Below are 27,705 nucleotides of genomic sequence, written 5' to 3'. Positions count from 1 at the left end.
AAAAACAGTATCGTCACCAATAAATTGACAGAATGAACACGAAACAGTGTGTCAGATCGTGGGCCTTGCTACAATATTATTGTAGGATCTACCTTACAATATAAAGCGCTTTGAGGCGACTGTTGTTGTGATTAGGCGTTGTATAAAATAAACTGAACTTGTGGAAAATTCCCTCTTGTTTAATTCATTTACTTTAATAAGGGGGCCCAAAGAGAATGCTTGCATATAGGGTCCAGATTTCTGGAGACCCCTGTGGTAGTCAACTGCCGAGTTACTTTTACATCTGAAATAGGACACTCTGTATAAAAATGGCTGTAATTCTTTAAAAGTTATTCCAATACATTTCTTAAACCACTGAATTAAATCTGCAATTGTGCACTCCAGATTGTTTTGTTTGTTTTATCTGAAATCCACTGTGGTGACGTATAGAGGTAAAATAAAAAAAAAATGTGACAGTCTTAGCCCTAAGCAGAGGAGTTTTACCTCGCCTTGACAAATACCATCAGTTTTGCACCATCTCCAAGCATGTATAGGCTGTACAAGTCACCATGAAACAATATCACACAAATGTAACAAACTTTACTTCAAAGAAAGGTTTATACGTTTGGAAGCAGCAGATGGTCAACCTAACCTTATAAAAGCAGACTTGGACACAAACCTGTTGCCGCTCACTTGTCCATCCTCTTTTTTTCCTGTTTGTTCACTTGTCTCAAAGGTATCAGAGGGATACTCAATGAGCCTTCCTCAAACTGCAGCCTCCGGCCAAGCTCGCTGCATTATTAAATATTTTTCACTGGCACTTGGGATTAGGGGTCTTTGCTAGTGAATCCAGAATTATTTTTACAATGTAAGTCGTGGATAGAGAAGACCTTTGTGAATTAGGAGACCAAAGGGCTCTTAAGATTCTAAAGGTTTTTAAAAAGCACTGGAACAAGCAAAATGGCATGTACTGGACATCAAATACACCAGTGTTTCAAGGCTAACAGTGGTCTTGCAATCACAGAGAATAGAAATTCTTTTAATTTTGAAGTAATCATTTCCTTCGTTTTCCTTCTTCCGCTGACAGTCACAGAAATAGTAATTTATTTTTAGTCCTTCTCCATCATTGTGATATATTCATATGTGGGTTTAAGCAAGTCAAAGCATACCAGTCCAGCTAATAAGCCATCAAAGAGAGTCTAAAAATACCCAGTAAGCCTCTTCTCTGTGCTCCATTCATGTCTTAAAAAGAAATGTGACAAATAGCAGTCAAATCTGACTGTAACAGCTTTAGGTAGCTTCCGCTGTGACAGTATATATTAACCTACACTGGAATCACTGTATTCACTTTGTGACCACTTCACTCCGCATAGCCATCAGGAGAAAAGTGCAGTCTTGTTTTTAGGGTCCTAATGCTGCTGGGCTCGGATAACTGCGAAATATATAACTTTTAACAAGTGCAGTGATGCTAAATGTAGAAGGCGTGTCATTGAGTATCCTTTCACATTTCATCCCCCTGCAGTGGTGCCTTGGCACTTATTTTCACACCTTTTTATTCTCGTCTCGAGTTTGTGGATGCATGGGCGATTATTGCCTTGTGTTCAGGAAGAGTGAGAATGGCTGCTGAGCCATGGACTGCTCTGTGTTTCATTTGTGTCTCACCGGCTGTGAAATATACCCATAACGAACAATTTGTGCGACAACAAAGCTCAGAGAAGGCCGCTGCTATATTTATGACATCCTAGCAAAGATGTGCACGCAGTATTAAGGATGAAAAAAAAGGATAACAATTGGAAATGTGTGGTAAACACTGTTCTTTATCGTTTCAGATGACCCCTGCCAGAACTTAAATGAGGTTTACTTTAGTTGTTTAAAAGCCATTTTCATTATTATGCCCCACTTATCAAACTGGGACAGAGTATCTCCCTCACACTGTACAGTCACCACTCCTGTGAAATCATAAAGCAGAAAATCACCATCCATCTGACATTTTTCACTTGGGAAATAGTGGCAATAACTCCTGACTGAGTTGGCATTTGGAAGTTGGACGTTTGTGCCTCAGGGACAGGACAGGAGGAGTGGGTTGAGAGTCGAGTGGGAGCAGAGAACACGTTTTTTTCTGTTGTGGAGAGGATCCGCTTTATCAGTCACAGCTGCTGTAGGGCTGGCCCTGGTGGGGACAGACTTTGGTAAAACCCCCTACATTTCACTCCACACACTCCACAGTGGGGAGTCTCTCAAAACAGAAGACAATAATATGCATGGTGGGCTCTTCATGAAGGAAATAGCACGCCATATGGGAGGCAGAGCATGCAAAATATTGAAACATTGCTGTAGACACAGTTGTCTGATGGTGCTGATAGCTTTCTTTCCTGAGCCTGACAGCTTGAAAGCAAGGACTTCACACATTAATTCGCATACACACACAACTTTGTAGTTACCCATAGCAGGCTGTGGATGTGTGGCCATCAGACTTTTTATTCACTTCTCTGAATATACACTACACACATACACACACGCACAATACCCCACAAAGACAATGTGAAAAAGTTTACATAGCAGACACCAAAACAACGTACAGCACCCTGTACAGGTCAGCTGTAACACAGATTTGAGGATTTATACAGTGGAATAGTTTGTCATGAAGCAGCTCACCTCTGGATAAATCCTGTTTCGACCACAGCTGACAGATATATCTGTAACTGTGACGTTAACTCTGTGAAAAATGGTAAAATTCAAAATTCACAAGAAAATAAGTGAAGGAGCGAGACGCAGCATCAAAGTTAGCGAGAGAGCGCCATGAAGACCAGGGAGGACAGAGCTGCAAGCTGATGAAGACATCTTTATGTTCTTAAATTCAGACTGACATTTGACCACTTTGCTCACTTATAGTTGAATATTGTAAACCTGTCACTGTGAGGAAACAGCCTTAGAAACAAATTACAACTCAAACACGCGCGTGTGTAGGGGCGTGCACGTGACCGATGCACTCCGCTACTCAAACAAATAGCACCACACCTCTGTTGAGGAGTGAAAAATCTCATGCTCTCATAAATTACATCATAAAAAGCTAGCAGACGACAACAGCAGCAGGCAAATGATTATGACTGACTTTACTATAATCGACTGGATTGTGATGCCTAGGAATGAAATGTGTTGGCAAACGAACTGAACTGTGAATAACAACCATAAATGCTTTGATTACGTTAATTATTTGAAGAAAACCTTCAGAGGAAGCACAACAGTCTTAAAAAATGAAAAATAATATTTTATACCCACACACAGGCACACGCACATAGACGCACACACAGATGTACTAAAAAATCCATCCAGGTTTCAATTGAAAACAGGAGAAAAAAATAGCATCCAGCCAGAACTCTCTGTGTTTAAACACCACTTTGCATTTAATCATTTGTTATTGTTAAACTCTGTCTCTCTTCCACAGTTTTTCTTTTGCCTTTTCTCCCTCCCCTCCAACCACTTACGGCCGATGGCTGCCCCTCCCTCCCTGCTTCTTCCTTCCCAATGACACCAACTGCTTGGTGAACTGAACAACAAAACAACCAGAACAGCTGGTCATGGGTGACAAGAAGCAACTGTCTTATGAAGTGTTGTAAAACTGTGGCTCAATTGACATTTCCTTGCTACTGAAGACAACTTTCATGACTGTTTCGCTTCTTCATAATAAACATTTTTGCAGTGGAAGGTCAGACAGGTACTAACTACTCTTTCTAAAAAACGCCTGTCACAATCCAATAAATATCATTCCACACGTTGGTAACGAAATTATTGTGTCATGTTCCCGATGGCATCCGATATAATTCATCCTCCAGTCTAGTCTGTGCTTCCTCCCCCCCAGACATCAAATTAGATTAACATCTGAGCTTTGGGTAGGCTAAAGATATGGATATAGATCCGCTTAGCCCCCATCCACAGCCCTCTTACCCTTTCCAGTAAATTATCTCAAACCAAACCTTGTTTCTGACGTGAATGAGGTATGTCTTCACAAATAGAAATTAGCCCACATTTATCAGAGCCTTGGCGCACGAGCAGAGAAACAAGGCAAGTGTTTTCCTTGCTGATATGTAGAAATTATAGTCTTGTCAACAGAAATTCAGACTGTTCAATTAGACAGTAGGCTCCCTCCTGCACACGAGCTGCACAGCAATGATCCAACTGGGAGGAGAGCTTTCTGGTTAACATTGCTTGTCACGTCTGAGCTCCCTTATCTCTGAGTAATGCCACTCAACACCAAAGGGGCCTCGCAGCCAACTGGTTCCAATTGATTTAGAGAGCATCAAAAACTCACCACCTTTATGAAAGGAAGCAACAACCTGGTTAAAGTACTCAGTAACACAGAGGCAAGCGTTTATCCACCCTGCATAGTTTAAACTGCCGACATTGCTTTGAGACGCTAACTGCTGGCATTTAATAAAGACAACAATGCAACCTCCAGGGCTCCATTCAAAGAAAAAGGGGTCAAAAGCTTGAATCGAGTGCACACAAGCTGAGAAAGAACAGTTCTGACTGTGAAGGCTATTTGTTAAACGTTAATGCTAGTTATGCAATTAAAGCCATTGTTCTTTCACTGCCAGTGTTGTATAGACTAGTAGGTGGCACAGTAGACGGTGCCTGAAGATAAAGAGGCGCAGATGAAAGGTTAAAATATAAAAAGCTCATAAATCATGAAGCATGAGCTGCGATGCCTTGTCAGCTACCTGTTCTCTTGAATTCAAGCCCAAGTTATTAGTTTTTACACAAACGCGGTGACATTTACATTCTGTCCTTTTCTAATGTATTTCTGAAAGGGCCGTTTGGGCACTGAAAAACAGAGCTGTTGATACTGTGAACTGTACCCTTGGCTCTGTCAGCCATGAATAAACCATGCTGTGCTATCATGATGAAGGAGTCAGCGTCGCCCACTCGTTGGTACACAGGGTCTGATGCTCTGTCTGTTGAGCCAGTGTCCCAGCATTGACTGCCGGTTGTAATTCTCTACAGAGATTGGAGCTGACAATCTTCAGCTTGCCAGGCACAAAATCCTGTTTATCTGTCAGGATGAGCGGCTGTAGGGCCCCATTTTCTCCCAGTTCTGCCTGTAAGCTCTCTGGGTTGACAAAGTCTTAGACAACATGAAGACAGAAAGACAGGGCTGATAGAAAAAGTGGCTGTGCCATCAACACTCCCGACACCAAGAAGTTTGGTCAGTTGTGGCTTACCCAGGACAGCACAGGACGTTCTCTCAAGCTTTTATGTTCATAAGATTTTTAGTAGACTTGACCTCTAGCCTTAACGTTGACGCCAAGACCACCAAAAATTAAAGTGTTCCGAGGTTTTTAATAGATACATGTGTGATGGGGGTGTCACAGATGTATTTGGCCTTTGTCCTTAAGAATACATCGTGTCATCAGAGTCCAAACTGATGGTCCACAGGCTTGAATCTTCATCATTTTTACCTTCTTACTGTCAAAGAAACCATCACTGGCCTGCCATGCTACACCAATATAAGTAGACGCACCATCAAAAAACATAGAATTAGGTGGGTTTTCATCATGAATGAATCAATGGACTATATACGATTTCATTCAACAGGAAAAATACGACTTTTTCCATGACTTCAGCGATCATTACATACATTTTCTGTACGTTTATAGATTGATTTCTTAGACTGTAGACACCCGGCTGTGCTGCTTTTTGAAAAAACCTGTCTGTGTGTTACATTTAGACTAGCTAAAAGTGGAAACACTGAATAATAATTATTTATTTATTTATTTTTGTTTTAGAAATCGAGTTCATGAAATGTACTTAACTTATTCACAAGGTTTTCTTTATAGGTATTAGAAGTCAAAATTTATCCATAAGGGACTCATTTAGTAAAATGAGCTCTAGCCTCTAAGCTATTTTATTAATTTGAAAATCCTAAATTGCCTTTTACTCAAGTTACTGTGTTCTCAGAGTTTGGTGTAAAAGCCACTCAACTGGCCATCCACCTGGTGGGGTTATGAGCCTTTCAGGCTGGAGGGTAAAAAACTGTAAGTACTGACAAAAAGTCTTGAGACTAATTTAGAACAAACAGCTTGTTCATGTATGAGGGTCTCAAAACAGAGGTATTACAGAGGGGAAAAAACATGGCTGAAGAGGACAAATGTGTGACTGGGAGAGAAATGGCAGTTGGGGCTGCCTTGTGAGCCAAGGTGCCAGTGGAGAGTGAGAGGGGAGTGTTGATGGGCTTGCTAGGGGGGGTGGGGGGGTGATGTGCGGCTAAGGTCGGGCAGATGGTGGCCGATAATGAGGGTGTAGAGGTGTAGCGAGGAAAGAAGCCGTGCTGTTTTTAGGCTAGGGCACGGCAGCGAATGCTCTGCACCGGGTTCAGATTCAGTCAGACTGAGAGAAAAAGAATACGGGAGATAGAGAGAGGAATGGAAGAACAGGCGCTGTGATGACAGCGAGCCCGGTAGCTCTATGCAACCTTTAACGAGCACACCTATCATCCCATGATGCCTGCACTCGAAGGTACTGAGCAGTCACCGAATGTGAGAAATATTCAAGAATTCCCTGTCTTGAAATTCTTAATTTCCTTTGGGTGTATTCACTGCTGGAATCTTTTACCAGTGCCTTGACCTTGCCTTCATCAGTAGGTTGAGATTAATGCATAATTAACAAGAAACAAATGAATTTATGCTAATAAGGCAGCAAGAAGTGTGACATGGAGAGTGCACATTCTTATGCTCTTGAGTCTGGCCAGTGGACAGTGTCTTATTTCCTGCCCACATACATTATCAGATTAGTTTTTGGGGAAGTACAGCAAGAGTTTTGCTATCTCGAACAGCAAGCTAGGAGTAAAAACAGCAGATAGAGATAACAATAGGAGAAGCATTTAACAGGCTGGAGAAAATGGTCTGGGGTGGCTGCAGTATTTCCCCTATAAAAATAATCAGCGCATAGTCCTCAGAAACAACATAATCATGTAATCATGGCACATCTAAAATCTCTTTGCAAGTCAGCCTAAAAATGTGAGAAAAAAAGAACCCAGAAAATCAAATAAAGCAATGAAAGGATATCTTGTAATCTTAGATGTTGTAATTTGTGTTGGCAGAAAACTATGTGCCTTAGCAGGTTCTCTTTAAAGTTCTGAAAGGATTTCCACTTGAAAAAATAAAAAATAGCATCACAAATTCTATTTTTAAAAACAAATATCTAGATTATGCTACATATATGGATTAAAAGGAAAATGTGTGCTTTATTAAATCCCCCACCTCTCACTCCTCTTTTTTGCCTCATTTGGTCATGATGACAGTTGACAAGCTCCACTGATTTTTTTCATTAACGGCTCATATCGTCACCAAAGTGCTGGTGGTACACAGGAAATGAGCACTCATATCAATATCCCAGCTGACGTCTCACACACAATGCATCACAAATAGACATCAACTCTGACACAGAGTCCCAACGGTTAGCTATTGATCATCCTCCATTATCATTATCGATCTACAAGACAAATCAGGGGGGATCAAAATCCGCTATTTAAGTCCATTTATATAACAGAAATCTGAGTTGCTGGCGATTTTGTGAGCTGTCACAGACCATCACAAGATTAAACATTTTCATGATGTGAGGCATTTCATCGTCTCTTATGATCTCACTGAAGAATTACTGCGTATCGCAACAGAAAATATAATTAGAAGGCTCATCAGTGCAGTGCTTGATTTGTTTTTCCTTTAGGTTAGTGTAGGGGAAAGTTAACAGCATTCTTGATCTTCATTTATGACACTGAATCTGATATACAGGGATGCTCCTGGGGCTTCTGAGTCAATATCAGTATCAGTTTAAAACCTTTCATTAAGGTAGGTATAACACTTCAGTGGCTACCTTATTTTCTCCTTTATCTCGGAGGCTGGAAGGAGGAAATAAAGCACAAGCGAAAGCCTCGGCTCCGTACGGGATAAAATCTATTCTCTATTATTGCACTGCCATTGCTTGAGGGCCGTCAAGCTAAAGGTAATGGCATTGCTGGTGATAAATTTATGGCTGAGCTCCTCCATGTTCCATGAGGGATATAACGGGCTGGGAATTGTCCAGATTGTTGGAGTCACAACTAAAATGACAAATGACCCTCCAGTGACAATCAACAACGTCATTTACAATGTCATTGAAATGACTAAGTGTGCTGTAATGGCAGTCGATGCATTATATTTACACAATGCCGCGTGAACAGACGGGCTGTACAGAGAGCTGTCAAACTTACGGAATTGCTGTCAGTAAGACAAGAGGGGAGTATACCTGCTTCCAAAGACTTGATGTAAGAGGCTTTGGAAACTTTACTTAACAGGACGGCCCTTGATGGACAACAGAACAGCTGGTGAACTTTATTCCTAACTGACATATGGACACTTGGTCAGACCCCATTGGCAGCAATTTATTGCATTGTGATATTTTTCAGTGTACATGGTTTTTTATGTATTTATGTCTTACCAAGCAACAACTATGAAATCCAAAGTAAAAAGCAAGTGAAAATAAAACCAAACTAAGTGTAAAAACAGGTGGTGGATCCTACAGTCTCGAGGAGGACAGTTTGCTGACTGATGCCGTCTTATAGAGTCTTGGTGGCACTTTCAAAGTGTCGCTGTCAAATATTGCAATAGTCAGTACATGGATCAGAGATGGCAGAAGCTGTAACAAAATAGCAATATAAGTTACCTTGGGAATGAGAAGAGTTTGGTGCGTTGTACCAGCTCTGGATGGATTGGACATTTTTTGTTGTTGTTGTTTTTTTTAAAATCTATTCATTGTCTCCTTCCTGCCAACCCAGACAGTGAGACGTTCTGTGCCGATTAATCAATACTTACGGCTGAAGTAAGCTGGCAGCCTTTCAGCACAGCTAAGCTAATGGGGTACTAAAATGGCTCCACATTTCCATCTTTTATAGGGCATAAGACCGTCTATTAAAACAGGACATGGCTCCTCCAGGACCTAACTTTTGTCATCATACACTAAATAATAATTGGTTTACCAAAGGTTAATTGCTCAATAGATACTAGGCAATTGGAATTTAATCGTGCTGTTAAATGCCTCAGTTGTAGCCTATGCTTTTGTAATAGCTCATTTGACTTGGATTGAATGGAAACACTGTGGATCCCTGATGACCATTAAAGTTGCTAACTGTTGCAAAGAGTCTGTTCATATTTGAGACACTGGATCAGTGGTGGATTCTCTAAATAACAATAATTTGACTTTCTTATGCTTGAAACATTCAAAGCACTGTTTTATTTACTAATTAAAGATTTTTCATGATTTGTTTTCTGCCTTTCTGGCTTTTCATCCAGCATCAGCACACATAGTTTTACGCAAGTCAGCAAGATCAGCTGCACATGGGAGCTGTCTCTCCCTCAGCAGATAATGGGAGTATTAAAATGCCAATCTGGGATGTTGTAAGTGCATCAGTTATGCATATTAATTCTTAAATTTCTCAGCACTATGGCTTTTATGTAAAATATGCTCTATCAAATCTTTTTTTAATTTTTTTTAAATTTACATTTTTTTTGTTCAACAGCGATTTCATACAGAGCTGTATGCCTCCAGTGTTTGCAAATTAAATAAACTGTAAGTTCAGTGGAAGATAAAGACCTCCTTCCTTTAATGCTTTTGATTAATGTATCAGCGGGTCACTAATGCACTTTGCGAGCAACAAATATTCTTCTTCCTCCCTTTATGTCCTCTGTTTGTTTTCAGATTAAGAGTTAGGTGTACAACATTGAACTGTGAGCACGAAAAGATGAAAGAGATACTGTTACATGTTTGGGAATATTTGTCATTTAAAAAGTAGGTTTTCAACTTCCGTGCAGTGCCAAGGGAACACTTTCAAGGTAAATCCTGTCAAGAACACAACATAATGGAGGCTTTATAAATTATAAGGACGGCATCCATTCCCACTATCAGCTTATTTCAGAGGCTGAGGCAGCGCTGTATCAAATGAACCTGGAGCAGTCGTCTCATTGCTGTTTATCAAACATCCCCTGGCAGCTCTGCTGGAAAAGCAGACGACCAAGTAAACTAAAACATAATTACTTTGTTTAGGTTCTTCCTCTGCCCTGCCTCCAAGGGCATATTTGACCCAATTACGACAAATGAGTGACACCATTTGTGACTGCATTTTTGCAAATATGTTATATTTGCAATGGCAATATGTGACTCCATTAATATCCACCAACTTAATAATGTCAAAAACCTCTCAGTAACGGTTTCGCAGACTAGCTCTAAAACAAGCTAGCAGACACATGGCTCCAATACACACAAACGAGCCGCAACGTTTAAAAGCACCAGTCTAATATTGTCTGGGTCTCTGTTGTGTCATCAACCTTCTCTGACCGATGGTTTTGGTCTTGCGGGTTGTGGGGGTGGCATTTCTGTGCTCTCATGATTCCAGCAGAGGTTAAATTAGTGGGGGGGTTGGAGGCTGAGACAGAGCCCTGTGCACTTTGTCATGTTCTTCATGATGTTCTAGAGTAGTTTTTCTCTCTTTTTTGGTGTAATATCCTGCTGGGGAAGCCAGGGCAGTGCCATGTCAATAGGTTTAATGATGTGGCTGACTGTTGTGTTTGTGTACCTAGTAAAGGTTTAGTAAAGTATTAACAGCAAAATGCAGAAATGTCTCTTAGTGATTTTCTCTGATTTTCTAATGGAGGATTTATTTTTTTGATCCATTGTTAGATACAACAGTACTGACTGATGTTGCTGGATTACTGACAAACAGTCAGGAAAAAATTAATTTGTCTTTTCACAAAACGCACTTTAATGTGGGATTTTTTGCTTTTAAATCCCATCTCCTTTCTTACACACTGGAGTCGTACCCGACACCTCCTCTGAGTGCAGGTTGCCACTAGCACTGACAGCGGTTTTCTTTATTCTCTTCTAAGTGACATGTGTCATGATTTTTCTTTGTTCCCTGCACTGTATTGCTTGTGGTGTTTCCATGATAAAAGCAATTTTCTCTGTCATATCAACGCAGTCTGACACACAGGAGCAATAACAGGTGAATTTTTCATTTTGATATATACTTCCTCGTATCACTTTAAAGGTTTCCTCTCAAACAAACCACCGCCAAGCACACAGCACAGCCGAGACTTCTGTCTACATCCCCTCTAACATCTTATCGAGGCAAAACAACCCCCTGAGGCCACGCGCATGATTGTGGCCGCTGAAATTAGATTAACCGTCAGCTTACCGCTGTGTTTGTTGTGAGAGATCCAGCAGCCAAACATTTGACAAGAATGTCACATGGAAAACGGCCGCCACTCCGGCAAAGCTGTCAACCCTGGCATCTGACCTCTCGGTGCATCTGAGCAGCAACAAGTGCTTTCCATCTCCTCCGACTGCTCAACCTGTCAATCTGCCTATTCAAAGATTTCCCCTTTCTCCAGGAAAAGCTCATTTTCCCTTCCCCATGGCCCAGTCACTCAGTGTCACTTCAGTTTAGATTTCACTGCCTCCCTGCAGCCTTGCACTAAAGCTCCTGCGGTGGGAGTTCTGTCTGTTGTTGTGGACCTGCTGTCCAATTAACACTGTAGGGGACAAGGGATTAAAAAACAACTTTCCGCTGAGTAGCAGGGCCCGTGTCTCTGCAAGATGTTGACACAAAGCAGTAGAACAGTCTTTCCACTGAGTCTTTCTCAATGTGTATTATTAAAAAATATTCATTAGCAAAACAGAAAACCGCATTTAAACACAGCAAAGTAAAACAGCTCAGAGCAAATATGTGTTGCCGATGAGTTATATGGACAGATTTTCTTTTTTCCCCTTCTTTTTTTAAGTTTTAAATGTTCTGTACCCAGATGCTCGCTGGTGAGCTGCCTGTTTACAAGACTCCTGTCAGACCTGTGGTCTGCCAACATCGCAGAGGGGTTGAATCTTAATACAGGCTGATGCTTGTCAAGCTTCCAATCTCCTACAGATTGCAGGACTGTCAGTGAGAGAAATGGGAGCCCGGTTCTGCTGGATTAGGAATTCACAGGAGCTGCTGCTTCTAGAAGAAGGCAACCCCATTTTCCCCACAAATCAATTCCAATTTTGCTCTTCATGTCAATATCCTGCTCATGGCTCACTTTCATTTAAGCATACTTGCTGTTTCCCATTATCCAGGCCTTTGGTTATGTTATTTTCATTTACATGATAACAACTTCCTGGTTATCAAGTTGTGGAATGCCGTGATTACTTTAAGCAAGTAAGCAAGAGTTATTACATAGTCATAGTTTTTAATTTATGAATTTTTATTTTTAATTCAGTTTCAATTCAGTTGGTTCCCAGAGTTTGTTTTTCTTTTTTCAGTTTTGTTTTTATTGTTTGAAAATGTTTAGTTTTAGTTTTCTTCCATTGTTAGGTTTAGTGTTTTTAATTATTATTGTCCTGAGGAAATATATCAGAGGACAGATTTAGAAAAATCTGCATAAATATTCACGTAATATTCAAATAAAACACAACTTCTTGAAATTGGTCTTTTAGACACCCAGAGTCCCAATAAACATCTCACTCAACGCTTCATCAAGGCAAGTTGTAATTTAGTGTTGACCAAACTAACAGATACTAAAAGTAAAAAGAATATTTCCTCTACATTTTGATTTTACTTTAGTTAGTTTTCCAAGTTCATAAAATGATTTCTGATAGTTTATTAACATATTTTAGTTGACTAAAATGATTTTTCATGTCTAATTGAAGTTTTTACTTTAGTTTATTATAATAACATTGCCGCCAACAAGTGCCAGTCACTTCAGCTTTATGTTAAAGTATCTGGCCAGACAGGAAACTTTTCCTCTCTTCTGGTCAATTAGAAAGTTTAGTTCTTTAAAAATGTCCCTCAAGGCTTATTTATATGTACTGTCCTTCTCCTATGGATGGTTCCCAGCATTCTGCGGGTAGATTGCATTTTTTTTTCTTCACATCACCTGTCAAGTTACCAGTGTGAGTGAATGTTATTGCAGCAGAGAAATTGCCCGAGGCAACATATTAAAACAGGGTCACAGGCTAGCTTTCCCCAGGGCTCCTTGTCAAATTTTCGTTTTGATGTAACAAGTATGTTTCAGGTGAGGTTGAAATGTATGCAGCGAACCATCTCAGAAATGATCATATTTAGAGTCTGGCTGCATCAGTAAATTAAATGCAGATATACTTTAATTGACCTTGGGAAAATACCCCACTGCTTTCATTAGTATTTTTGCCAGAACCTGGTGGAGTTTAGATACATAGATGAAGAAACTTGAGCAGATGTACTCAATGAATGTGTTTTCTTATGTACACACAAGCACATCTTCTAGCTTTTCAAAACTGGATCAAATCGTTGTTGCTTATCGTCACAGCTCATCAAAGACTATATGGAAGTCAGAACACATATAAATATTAAAACCGCCCAAATTATATAGCTAGCCACATGTACAGTAAATACAGATAAACACACTGGAGATGCACAAACTCCATCAGTGCAGCTTCACCGAGAGCCTCACATCAAAGAAATTGTGCTTTTCAAAACTTTTAAGCTGAATCTTCTCCTCTGGCTACTTTATCATGCTCTAAACACAGAAAGCAGTAATTAGAGTAACAAACATGTAAGGATGAAAGGATGGAGGGGCGCTTTTGGGGGGTGAAGCTGGTGCAAAAAGAGCTGGCCAAACTAGAGCTAAAATGAGCAGATGTGTCTGCTATCAAATGGCAAAATGTACCTATCAACCCCATAATCACAAAATTGTCCCCAACGAAGGCAGATAATGCTTTTTGTCATTTCCTGTAGGTTATGAGTCACAGAGTAGAAAATTACCTGGCAAGGGCTCATAGTTATGTACCTGCTTCAGTGGCACCTCTGCCCACTCATTTTGTTTGCCGAAACCCATTTCTGGGCCTCTGACTCATCGCGTTTTATGAAATTTTCTGGATGGTAGCTTTTATCACAATAGCACTAATCACACCCTTCCTCAAACCACATTAATGTGACACTAAATAGACATGACATGACAAGTGGGAAAACTCAACAGTGGATGTGAACTATAATTTGGAACTGAATAGAGGGAGAGGACGGATAAATAAACGGAGAGGGCCTCTGAATCTATATAGTGTGCCAAAAGAACCCTTTAAATTGCAAAAGCCATCCAATTAAATTCATGTCAAAGTAGATTCTGTTTTGAAAATGTGACTTTTTTTTTCTTCAAATTGCAAAAAAGCTTCAAGACAAACCCAAACAATGCTAAGGATGCAATGCTACACAAAGAGGATTTAACAAATACCCATGTGATAAAGAAACAGCACTCATCAGGTGAGGAAACCAATGACCTTTGTGAGAGTAAGAGATTTCCTTGAGTAGAAGCAGAGAACAATGGGCACACACTCTGTACCAAATACTTTGTCTCGGGAATACCTAATGCACTACTTAGCTGGAGAGAGGCCAGATAATAAAGCTCAGTCAGGATCAGTGCAGCCAGCCTCCACTGACTCTACCCCCATTGTTGGATGCCTCACTCCCTGGGAGTCGTTGTACGTTATCAGTGCTCATCAAAGGCGCTGTCAGGAAAGTGTGGAACTGGGGCTTCCACACACTGTCCGAGACACTACACACATTCAAATGAGACAGGCTTATTAATTCTTCAAAAGACACACAGCTTCGTTTTTCCCCAAGACTCATTTTGGTATATTTAAGGATGATAAAAACTCAGGCAGGGAGCTCTCCTGCCTCTTTCTGCTGTCTCTTTCTTTCTCACACATATATCACGCATACATGATGTAGGCCTATACGTTCAGCTGATCTCAGGAAGATGTTATTTCTTGCTTTAAAATAGCCATCATGTTACAAAGCATGGAAATAAGGACATTTCAGGGACAAAACTGAGTTAAAAAACATGTAGTGAAACCTGTGGTTGGCACTGGCTGTTTCACAGCTAAACTTTATGCTTTGTTCTGCTGTCAGCAGCGAAATAGTGGGGTCAGACTGTGTTTATGATATAACCACATATCAAGAGGGCCTGAGTGGGAGAAATAAGTGTGTGTTCAGAAAAAAATAAATAGATAAGAAAAATAAAACATTCCCAGAAGAAAAAAAGTTTAAAGAAAAGCAATTTACTTTGGATTCCTCTAATAGAATTACTTCAGCTACTGAGTTGACATGTGAAAGAGACAAAGTGGTTAATTCTGGAAAATGAAGCTGCCATTTTCTCCCCAACTAATAAGAATTGTTTCACTGAATGAAAATGGGATCTCAGACAATAAGAGCTGCTTTACTGGGAGAGAACAGGAGCACAAAGCTTTAAAATTAATTACAACTTTTTTGCATTTTCTCTATATTGTCATGCGTCACATTCTATGTGGAACATCAAAAGCTTTAATTATTCTAATTACTTGTACAATTGCGAGCAGGAAAGCTCCTTGAATCCAAAGGAAAACGCAAGTGTTTCCGTGGCAAAACTAGTCGTTAAAATGCACATAATTTGAACGTTATATGAGAACCTTAATTGGTGAATTCATGGCTATCAAGGGACCTCCTTCATTACAATTCAAGAGGCTCCTTCATGGTGGCCATATTTTCACATAATGAATGTGATGCTTTTCCTCACTCATTGCAATAACTAATTGGACAGACTGCCTGAACGCCCCCACTCTTCCAACACAGTCAAAATTAATATGGCAAGTGTTTTACTTGGAACCGACAACCCGAACATGAGAAATATGTGTTTATTCTACACAACAATACACCGGATTAACCACAATCTATTATCAGGCAGCCTCTGCATTAACTGTGGTTTCAAATGTATAACTTTCCATATCCAGCTTGAACAAATTATTCTTAGATGGGGCAAATCATGCAGAACAAATAAAAAAACACTAGTGAAGTAAACTTTTATTTGACTTGATAAAATTAGTTTTCTTATTCATTTATTAACATTTTGCATACTGTAATTTTGCAAGAGAAAAAGCAGAAAAGTTTTGAAACATAGTCCCTGTGTAAAACAAAAACGAATTAGTTGTTAAAAAATAAGATCGTACACTTTTTCTCCCTTTGCCAATAAAGAACTTATTAAGTATAAATTATACTAAGACATAAAAATCTTTTTATGCAGTGAGCTATTTATGATTATTTGGCGCTTTTCACATTTACAATATTTTATTATATTTTTTACTGCATTTATGAAATTGCAGAACTAATATGATGCAACTAATATAATTACCAAAAAAAAAGAGAACAATGTGAATTGGAGGAAAATGGCATGTACTATATACAGTCACGTGAAAAAGAAAGTTTTCACAGGACTCTGTGCACGTCTGTGAAAACTAACTGCACCCTTACTGCTTCTGTAGGAATTAAGAGTAAGTAGCAGCCAGATGCTGCTAATTGAATGCATTTGATAAACCAATCATCAGCTGGTTTCCACCTCTATCAGAACAGAACTTTTGGAATTTTTCTTGTATGGAGCATTCAGGTGCATCTTAGCACTTTTCTCTTAGAAAAACAGCAGCATGGCCTAGTTTTGCCATGCTTGCCAATTTAAACTGAACAAACCACAATACTGTTGGAACGATGTCTTTTAGACAATTTGGTGAAAAAAATCAAACACCCAGCACGAACGCCTCATATAGACTGTCCAGCACAGTTTTGGAGAGCTGATGATTTGGGCTTGTTTTGCAGACACAACCATAAAATCTTCAGTTATGCTTAATCAGTCTGAAGTCATCAGTCAGTTTCAAAGCTAAAGCTTGGCCTAAATTGGCTTAGTGACAATTAAACTGAATACATGTGTGAGTTATTTAAACAGATCAACAACAACAAACGCAGCAGCAAATCTACAATAGAATGGCTAAAATAAAGGGATCAAGCTGTTGCAACGGGCAAGTCAAAGTCCAGACCTCAACTCGACAGAAATACCGTGGCAGGACTTTAAGACAGACGTGCATAAAAGAATGTGTGCAAATCTCAATGAACTGGTGCAATGGCTTAAAAGCAGAGTGGCAGAGATGCCACAAAGTCTCACAGAAAAGGATTAGTTGTTGCTGCTAAAGTTGATTTCACAAGCGACTATGGAAGCCCGTTTTCCGCCACAAAAAAAAAAAAAAAAAAAAAAAAAAAAAGGATCCATAACTCGAGATTTCGAGTTATTTTCCTGAAATCTCGAGTTATTTTCTCAAAATTTCAACTTATTTACAGTTAATAAGTTACGGTTACACAACTTTTTGCATATAGCCATTGACAGAAAACCAAAGCTTACAGTATTTTCCGGATAGTTTAGGTATAATCTGCATAAATGCAGTACTCCTTAGTTTATAGAGGAGGTTGAAATAAATGCAGACATGTAATAGTTTTCCACAATTGCATTGGACTAAAAGATGATATATCCTGGGTGCATTTACATTAACATTAACTAATTTAAATGTAGCTATGACTAAAAAAATAATATATTTATACTTACATTTACTGGCTGAACAGGCCAGCCTTGTAAAGTACCAAGCCACCTTGTCTCACGAGTGAATTGGATAATGTGTTGAGGCTCACCCTCAGGTGCAGGGGATCTCGCCACAGGGGCAGATGACACTTACACAGGTCGGATCTTTCGGGCACAAAGCCCAGCTGACTTGTTTGGCAAAGCCAGCAGCGACTGCCAGGGGGTTAGAGGTTAGCGTAAGCCACTCTGGGCCACTACAGCCCACTGACTCTGAACCGCAAGGTCAGCGGCGGGGCTGTAGAACCCCTCTGCTTGATAAAGCACTCCAACAAAAAACACACAAGCAATACAAACATGATAACTGGAGGGGGTAAAACAAAAAAACAAAACAAAACAAAAAAACCTTTCAAGAGGATTATGGCTGCTTCGAGCATGGAAAATGTGCAGTTTTATCTGTTATCTATTTATCACACAGCTTAAAAACAAAAGATTTTCAAAACGTACAATTTACACGAGTAAATGCTGCAAATGTTTACCCTTTTTTTTTTTTTTTAAGATCGTTTTCTCAAAAAGATGCCCGAAGCTATTGAAAAGGTGGCCTATTTTACAAATAAATGCTTTGTTTGTCAGAATATGTTCGATTTAAAAGCCCACTTACACTTTCTATCACAAATAAAAGCTGAAGAGAAAATACAATACCAAAGAAAGCAGATACAAGTGAGGCAAAGAAAACAGCAAATCTAATAAGCTTGTTTTCTTCTCCTCCTTTCTCTCTCTCTTATGGATAAGTCGCTGCATATGGATATGTCCACATGCATGTTTGTTCGGCTCAGACACTTTTTCAACATTTGATTACTGCAGCAGAGACACTGCCAGAGTGCTTTCCATTTTCATATTTGTGTGGTGACTGAAAAAAAATATGCATTATAAAATCTACACCTAATACATTTGTTGGCAACATAATGAACCCCAGTAACCAAGAGGGAAAGTACAAATATACAGATGCATCTTCTTAGCCCCGAGCATGTTAGCATCAGTGTCAGTTTCTCAACAGAGTCCTTCGAGGCTGATGGCACAAAAGATACTTCCGTTTGAGAAATGATGGAGTTGGAGGGCTAAAGAGCTCCTCCCACCACACCTCTATCCTCTCCACGTGGAAAGATAATTGTCACTTCCTTACACAGCGAGACGGGTGTATTTCTGTGACCTATACTAGGTACACTTCCCCTCTTTTGTGCAGCCTGAGATGTCACAGTGGTTTGCCATAATTACTTTTGCTGATAGAGGTGAGAGAGGACATTTGCATCAGATGAGGTGCCGAGTGGTTGGGTCTCACCACTCGCCATATGCAGCTTTTAATGTCACCGTAATCTCTAAAGGTTAGCACTGGCAGCACCACTGTATATCTCCACAACCAGCTGAATCAGTGGTTTGGAAATAGGTTTGACATTGAGTTCGAGTAAACGTCAGAACACTCCGAGTCTCTCACACACACACACACAAACGCACACACACACTTTAAAAAACAAATGTCTGCATTTTCCCTCGCACACACTTCCTTTGTTGCACCTTTACACTAACACTTTGGGGCAAGATTGGTAAGGACAAGCTGTGATTTCAGCAACCAACTCTTTAAAAACTCTTCGGGCAGAGATAAACATGTACACAGTGTGCTGCTCACACATCTTTGTTGTCAGAGATTCTCCCCTTTTAGTATCTGCTGCTTACAGCAGTAATTTGCCTAACTTGCACATCTACGTTATCAACAAAAGAGCTCAAATCCCTGCCGATTATTTGCTCAGTTTACAGATGCACATTGCATGGAATAATAAAACAGAAAATTGCCAACAGCAAACATTAACTCTAACCTTCAACTGATAACATTCTTTTGGAAATTAGGCAGCATTTGCCTACATTTGAGCAGAACAGAAATCTGGCCATGAAGTTTTTCCTTTCCAGTCACCTTTCTCACTCACTATGTGTTAATAGACCTCTCTGCATTGAATCCTATCTGTTATTAACCTCTGTCTCTCTTCCACAGCATGTCTTTTATCCTGTCTTCCTTCTCTCACCCCAACCGGTCGCAGCAGATGGCCGCCCCTCCCTGAGCCTGGTTCTGCCGGAGGTTTCTTCCTGTTAAAAGGGAGTTTTTCCTTCCCACTGTCGCCAAAGTGCTTGCTCATAGGGGGTCATATGAGTGTTGGGTTTTTCTCTGTATCAATGAAGCGCCTTGAGGCGACTTTTGTTGTGATTTGGCGCTATATAAATAAAATTGAATTGAATTGAATAGAATAAAAGCCAGATTGAGAATTCTAGCTTCATTTTGCTGATTGTTGAAAATTAAATTTATCTGCTGAGAGAAGTTTGGAAATGTCCTCCTTTAACTGGATAAGTCATAAAATATTATCAATAGACAGAAAAAAATGTCTTAAGTGTTAATGATTTTATAAATGAGGCTCTGAGTGATATATGATCAAATCCCTCTGTTAAACATTCAGAATATTGATACGATTCAAACATTGATTGATTCAAATATTTGATATATGCAATAATACAGTTCACTGAAGAGAAGATTTGAGGCCTACAGAAAAGTGATTTTCTGTAATTTTCACAAATTGCCTTAAAACTTTGTTTTACCTGTAATTTCTTTCTGAAATGAAATGTTTTCTGAGATATTTCAGTGTGAAAATCATAAAAAAATGTTCATTTGAAGTAATCATTATTAAAGGTGTATATTGGAAATTAGGTATTTAAATTGTTGCCATTTTACTCTGTAAGGAAGAGGACTCCCTTGCTACATTTATTTATATTATATTATCTGTATAGCACTTTAGAGCACACCTTTCACTTTATTAAAAGCACCTTATCAAGCACTTTATTTAGCATTGCACTTTAAGCACGGATTTGCACAGTAAAACATTTGCACACAAGAAGTTTAAATATTTATTGACTATTTATTGGGAATTTTAAAATCAGTTGGTAGCCTTATTTCAGATCCTGCACAGCTGCTCCTCATCAAGGAATGTGGGGGTTGTCTGTCAGGAGAAAATAATGGTGATTGAAATTGTGATTAAGGTTTACCAGTAAGAAAACTAATGCAAATGTGTGTGTGAAATCTAGGGATAAAAGTGGTGCAAATAAGTGTAAGATAATGATTACTCACCTTTCTTGCCTGTGTCCTCTTCAAGGTGTTTGGGCAATTGTTTCCCTGGGGGTCCAGACACCATTTAAAGGTTCCGGGAGAGACCATTGGTAAAGAGAGTGTGGTGAATCTTTTTGTGCTTGGGTTTCTGGGTTTTTATAATATTGGGTTTGGTGTAATATTAAAGTGTGAAATATTTATTAATATCTAAATGTGAAATGTATTTATGTATTTATTTATTCTTATTGATATATTGTATACTGTGGTGGAAGGTTGGGATTTAATAACTTACCTGAGAGTGGAATAATGGTTAAGTCTGTGACAGCTGAACATATTTAAGGCTGCCAGTTGTCATTAGAGTGTGGATTTTTGTGCTGTGAAGAAGCTCGACAAGTTAATTAATGTAAGGAGAGCTGTATAAAAAAATAAATACTTTGTTCCACTACACTTGCCTTGGTCCATCTCACTGTGTTTCCAGCCACTAAGGGCCGCCCTGTTACATACTCCATCCTTACTTGTTCAACTTTCTGCAAAATCTCACATTAAGACAGTTGTAGAAGTTTTTTGGCCGTTTTGCTTTGATGTAAACATGAGTGCTTCACCTAAATTTGCAACTAAAAACAGATAAAGAGGAAGACGTGTTACCGAGATGGTGATGGAGAGCTCAGATAGAGTGAAAGAAAACTTTTTTCTAGCGTCTAAAACAAAAGTGCTGTTCCTGTAAATCGCCATTAAAACCTTTACTGGGAAAAAGCCAGTGGGAGTCATTCATCAAAGCACCCGATCAACTAACACTGGCGTGAAGAAAAGTGAACTTTGTAGCTGCTTCATCCACCGCTGTTTGTGTTAGCAAAAAAATCAGCAGTAAGGCAGAATTTGTATTCAAATATGCAGATTACTGTTTAACTCCATGTTTAAATTATACAGCTTGCTGAAGGCTCACGGTAGCCATCCTATTTTACATGGAAGCGATACCTGCAGCAAACAGGGGTGAGTCTAAAGGGGGCCACGGGGTGTACTAGACCATATTAATTACAAGGCTTTTGTAAACATTTTCAGATTGAAATTGACATAATACAAATTGTGTGTGAAAAGCCTTTTTCACAAACCAATAATATTGTAAATAGGCCAGTAATTATGAGCTACGGACAACTTGTTGCTAGTAAGTTGTTAAATTAGACATTGAATTATTATTAATATTCATTAGCATTTACACTATCATAATTTTATGTCTTCAGCTTCACAAAAACTTTGCATCAAAGCACAGGGCAAACTTCAGAATGCTGATATCCTCACTTTTCTTCATTGTAGCCACCACATTATCTTTTAAAGGCTTACAGATACAAACTCACTTATTCATTTACACACTAAAACATGCACAAAAACTCATAAACATGAACACACACCAATCTACCTCATCCAGGAGGAAAAAACACTGTCAGAACTCGTTTTCCCTCCTATTAACGTCAGAGTAAAGGTAAATGTTTTCTGCCTTAGTTTGGATTGCTTATATTTTATTTGACCTTTTACTGTCCTTGAGATTATGTTGAGAAAATGTTTTCATTAAAATTTAATATAGCACATAACACACATTCAAAGGGTTGAGTTGTTTTTTTTTTTTACAGATGTTTTCTGCCTTTAAACTCTTTTGAATATTTATTATTGCTCATTAACAAGACCAATGTATTTCTTATTCGATTTAGAGATGGACCGATCAGATATTAGGTATCGGTATCGGTCCGATACTGACCCAAATTCCTGGATCGGATATCGGCGAGAAATAAAAAATGTAATCCGATCCATTAAATATCAAAAAAGCACCTCACAAAACTTGCTACAAGGCGTAACCCGGCTCATAACCAGTGTGCATCACGTGATAGAGCGGCTGTGTGCTACCAAACCAGCATTTCATCTCCGAGGACGTTTTCCCAGAGAGAAGTAAAGCAAGTGTGTAAGTTCATCTCTGAATGTTTGTAAAGCATTCCCGCGTTAAGATTAACAACCAATATATGGAGCGACTGCCTCTCTCTCTCTCTCTCTCTCTCCTGCTGCTACTTCAAACGTGAAACTGATCAATGATCAGCTGATCGGCTTTTCTGTCGCGAGTCCGTCTCTCTTGTTTGTTTTTGGCCCACTTTGCACCAAAAGAGGAAACCAGCGGCTAAACAACAGCAGCACGTTTAAGCTTGATAAGCTGTTGTTAGAATTTATTTAATATTACTTTCTACACCAGGATCCTTTTCTATGCAGCTGACGCTGGTAACTGTGCAGGGGCGGATCTAGCAAAGTTTAGCCAGGGGGGCCGATAGGGCATTAACAGGGAAAAGGGGGCACAAAGACATGCTTTTCTTTCTTATTCTCATTTAAAATGTCTAGCTTTTAATAAATAATTATCTGACTCTTACACCCAAAGTTTTAATCTGATGTAAAAAATATATATAAGTCCATTACTGTATATAGTAACTGTTAATTCTAATATACCCTAGTAAGCTATAGTACTTTTTCCTTTGGGAAGGTACCATCTGTGCAGTCTGCAATTTTGTTGAAGAAAGATGTTGAATCTATTTAATTATTCTTGAAAAATAATTTATTTCTGTGCATTTTCCTCCCTGCATCAAATTAAATTTGATTACATCGATTAAGCATCATGAGGTGGGGGGTGTGGGTGGTTCCCTATTTTTTTTTGCTGGGAGTTTGCAACCCTATTAGTTAGGTTGCTTAATATTTCTGCTAAGTACTCTTTAAAATACCAGAATAGGAAGTATGGAGCAGGTTTAAGTTTATTAGATTGGTATTGCTGAACTATGAAATATTTTGGGCGCAGTGTATTTTTTACATACAGGTATAACAGAATAGCTTTAGTGTTGTTATTTATTTAAACTTGAGTATAAACTTATACAAAATGCAGCAAGATATTAAAAAAAACTGTTTTATTGATTAAAAAACACTATATCGGATTCATATCGGTATCGGCAGATATCCAAATTTATGATATCGGTATCGGTATCGGACATAAAAAAGTGGTATCGTGCCATCTCTAATTCGATTACTCAATTAATCGATGGAATAATCAACAAAAGACTCGATAACTAAAATAACCGATAGCCGCAGCCGAAGACTGGATCCAGATCTACATTCGCTCCAGCGTTTTTCCCTGTCTGTGGAAAGATGTCAGTCCAATGTTTACCTCTTTTCTAAATGATGACAGTGATAGTGAGGTGAGTAGCTGAGGATATGCTGAAGTTTTCTGTCAGTAAGACGGCTGTTTTTGCTATTATTAGCCTCTGTTAGCCACTGTTAGCAGCTGTTAGTGAAACTGTCTTTGAAGTGAATGTAACTTTGTTCGACTTTGACACTAAATGAATGAACTATGCTATGTGAGAAAGTAATCAAACGGTTTATCAGATGGAAAGTGTGACTTTAAGGACACTCAAGCCTTCCATTAGCTGGCATAATGTTAGCTTATAATGCTTATAATTTTATAATGTTTAGCTTATAACTTGCTGTAGTAGTTGTTTAAAGCCCTCACTTCAGATCAGGAAATGAGGATGAGGTGAGAAGGAAGAGGATTTTATTGCTGCTGGCATTGTTTCTTTCCGTTCCTACAGACACAAATTGAAATGTTCCTCCACAGCTCCTATGAATTCTCTTCTTCTCAATCTTTAATGTTATTCATATGTGGCTGGTCTCTAGCCACTCACATAAAATTTGATTAGTCAAAAGAAAGACCTATTGTATCTACTGTATTCCAATATGGTGGGGGAACATGGCGGAGTTCGCAAACCGCAAATCCACTCTTATGTATTTTTAATGACTTAATTCTAAATTTATGAGAATGGATCCATTTGTTGAAAGACATAATTACACCCTGTTTTGCTTTGAGGATCACTATGGGCACAATATGTAATACCCAAGCACTGAATTGAAATACCCCTTGCCATTTCACTCACAGCAAAACTGAAGCATGATGATGTATCAAATTGGTATTATGTTACAGAAATTGCATTTGAGAGTTGGCTAATGAACAAATGATTAAATATTTGAAATCAATTTGGTAATCCAGACAGAAAACGTATGTGCTGGTTTGTCTGATTTTAAAATGACACACTGAAGTGCACAGTGAACCGGCGCATTCAAAGATAATTCTTATATCAAAAGTTGAAAGCAAGAAATCACTTGCAACCCTCTGAAGGCTGAAATTTAGATACGTCCTTGAATCCACTTAACACTTGCACACTGGTGCTGTAAAGGTGTATAGCCCAAAACAGCCTGCATCTCTCTGTCTTTGTGCTATTGTTTTTATTCCTCCCAATCTCCCACTCTGTGAGAACGGTTCAGCCTTTCATAGTCTCCAAATCCCACACCTCCCAGAGCAAATGCGTCTGCTCATCACACTTTCTCCATTCTCTTCATGTTTCTTTCTTTTTTCTTGTGTGTTTCTGGGATTTCTGTAACATTTTCACAGTGCTAGATCCTTGCCTTGAGACAGCGTGCATGTGCCCACACCTCTCCACCTCCTAAAATACACATACATAAACACAATGAAAGCAGATATGCACACGCCTCGCCTGAAGCCAGGCCCCTCTGTGCTAGTCTACCTCAGAGAAGCTAAAGCTTGGCATAGAGAGGAGGTTCCGGTGGATTCTGTGCTCCGCCTGCCAATGCTGCTCTTTTGATCTGCAGCCAGCTGATGACAGATCTACATTAAGCTCATAGTCTTCACTCCTTCGCTCTGTTTCTCCTCTCCTTTTCCCTGACACTGGAGCAAGATGCTACCATGAGTCAACGAGCATTGGTGGGAATCAAGATTTGTCTGGGGTTGACTTGTCAAGTCTCTTCTCACACCGAGCTGAGAGAAATGAAGAAGGCTGAGAGGGTTACCAGCATGCAGAAAAATATGTGGGTGTACGCTAAAGATAGCGCCATTCCAACAATCTAGGGGCAAGCTTTACACATCTCTGATGTGCACCTCCAAGAAAAATCCACACTTTAATGCGTTAACTTTAACACTTACGGATATTGTTAAATTATTTTTCTAAAATGAAACTAAATAACCCCGATAAAAGGCCGTCTCCTGCAGTTAAGACACATTGAAGTAAGAAAGTAGCAAGTCTTGTTAAGATTTCATCACAATCATTAGGGGACTATGAGGTTGCAAATAATGTAAAAATGTGTTTGTCTCCTCTTATGATGAATTTCTGTCTTTGTGAGTGATGAATGTGGATAATATGTTAAGACAGAAGTCATGGGGTATGAGTAACTGACACTAAAAATGAGACATTTAAGTATAGTCAGTGAACAATAGTTCACAAAACTCACAAAAAAAGCAAGAAAAAAGAAATAGCTTTCAAGAGTAACTTTCACTCAGCTGAAAATGGGAATGTTAAGATTTAGAGGCAATTTTAATTTGCAATGAAAGCATGTTATATGTCTAAGCTATGAATTCTCCTGGTGGGGTTCAAATTTAATTAGAAAATGAAAAGCTTAACAAACATTAAGGGTTTCTATTATGTCTGGTGGTTCAGCATGCATAAAAAGGTTCTAACAAAGACATGTAATTTCAAAAGCTGGAATCAATACCGTTCCTTCTACTCATAACCTCATCAGAAACAGCTACTTTGTTCAGTTGATCAACTGTTATTAGAAACGGACTAGGTAGCCATGTTTCTGCAAACTACTTGTGCAGAAATTGTCCTCATCCACCTTAATGTTTGTGCTATGATGCATTTATCCAAACTGATATGTGCCAATGAAAAACTGTACTCAAGCAGAAGAGTGAGCGTGATGGCTAACAGCTGCTGATGAATGAGGAGTGACGGGCAGTGATGGAGACTCACCATTAGAAAAAACACAACCAGCTGTTATTTCTAAAGGGGATCATTTGCTTATTCCTGCACTATGCAGCAGGAATGGCTTGCCATCATATTATTTGGCATGGCGGGTGGTTTAGAGTGAGGTGTGACTTTGTGGTAATAGGTGACAATGTCTTTTTTTGTTTTAGTCACTAACATTCTCAATCTTTTTTCACACTCAGTATAATTTTAAAGATGAAGAAGGGGGAAAGGAGATAATGTTCAACAGGAGCCAGCTGTATTTTCTTTGTGTGTGTGTGTTTGTCATTACAGAGCTGCACTTTGATTTACTGGTGTGCTGGTTTTGTGTGGGCTGTAAATTGGTAATCTGTCTGTCACCGTGCTATTCAAATGGTCACTGTAAAGCTCCTGTGAAGAGATCAGGCCTGTGACCTATGGTACACTTTTAAAGATCATTTGGGAGGTATGAAGAGTAGATTGCAGACATATGGAAAAGTAAACACACACCTTGTGTTTTCATCTTTGCTGTGTTTGGACTTTAGCGCTACTGATGCAGATATTTCACGCAGGGACAGAAAACTGAACAAATATGAGAGTAATCATGAGAGTAAGGGTGCATGTGGGCACAAGAAAGAGAAGGCATGATGATAGCAATGCATTTGCTGTGAATGTGTACCTCATACCTAACACTCACAACATAGCTGCCTAGAACTAGCATTCATTATCACTGCATCTATTGTGACACATCCTTAAAATGTCAGCTGAAACGTGTTGGAAATGCATTGAAATTATGGCATCCTTTCAAGCTGTCTGTGACCATATTGCATCAATTTAACATAAATTAAAATGTTATTGCAATGTGTTCTGTGAAAATAACTTATTTGAGCTCTATGATCTGTGTTTCCATGAATACGTTTCACTCATCCAGTGGTTTCAGATCAGAATCACTGAGGATCATAAAGTAGACTGTTGCTTAATTGGTCTGTTTTAGCAAATTTGAGTCAGTTTTACCAAACTCTATTGTAAACACAATTTTCTTTCCTGCAGGAAATTTATGGATTCCTGCTGCCAGTTTCAAAAAATGTGTTTCTTTTGCTGATAGTAGAGCCAAGCATATGTTAATTTCCTGTCCTCATACACGACACTGCATGTGATATTCTTCAAACCCAGCTCTTCTAGACTTGCCTGATTTGAAATCTAAGCCATGCTCTGTGCCATGCTGTCCTGTAGAAGAAACAGCTGTTTGCATGAATGTTTAATGTACACCCACACTGGTATGCCATTTCAACAGATGAGAATGTGGAGGATCACCTCAATCCTTGATTTAAGCTATTTGAAGTCCCTGCCATTTCAGAATGTCAAATGC

The 27,705-nt window shown here is 39.1% G+C and overlaps 1 protein-coding gene across 8 annotated transcripts in view; it reads right to left on the bottom strand.

The window, feature by feature from the left end:
• LOC146515035 (alpha-1,3-mannosyl-glycoprotein 4-beta-N-acetylglucosaminyltransferase C-like) overlaps window positions 1-27,705 on the bottom strand; it is a 114,992-nt gene that overhangs the window by 20,694 nt on the left and 66,593 nt on the right. Inside the window, exon 5 of one of the 8 annotated variants that reach the window (XR_014874973.1) lies at window positions 1-27,705. This exon is cut by the window's left edge and continues 10,246 nt beyond it. The exons of the other annotated variants lie outside the window; for them this stretch is intronic. The gene's annotated coding sequence lies outside the window, so the exon portion shown is untranslated. 8 annotated transcript variants of the gene reach the window in all.

The sequence above is a fragment of the Neolamprologus multifasciatus genome, chromosome 7 (assembly GCF_963576455.1).
Source record: "Neolamprologus multifasciatus chromosome 7, fNeoMul1.2, whole genome shotgun sequence".
Taxonomy (NCBI): domain Eukaryota; kingdom Metazoa; phylum Chordata; class Actinopteri; order Cichliformes; family Cichlidae; genus Neolamprologus; species Neolamprologus multifasciatus.
Note: the sequence above shows the minus strand (reverse complement) of the source record. Positions and strands in the feature narration are given on the sequence as shown.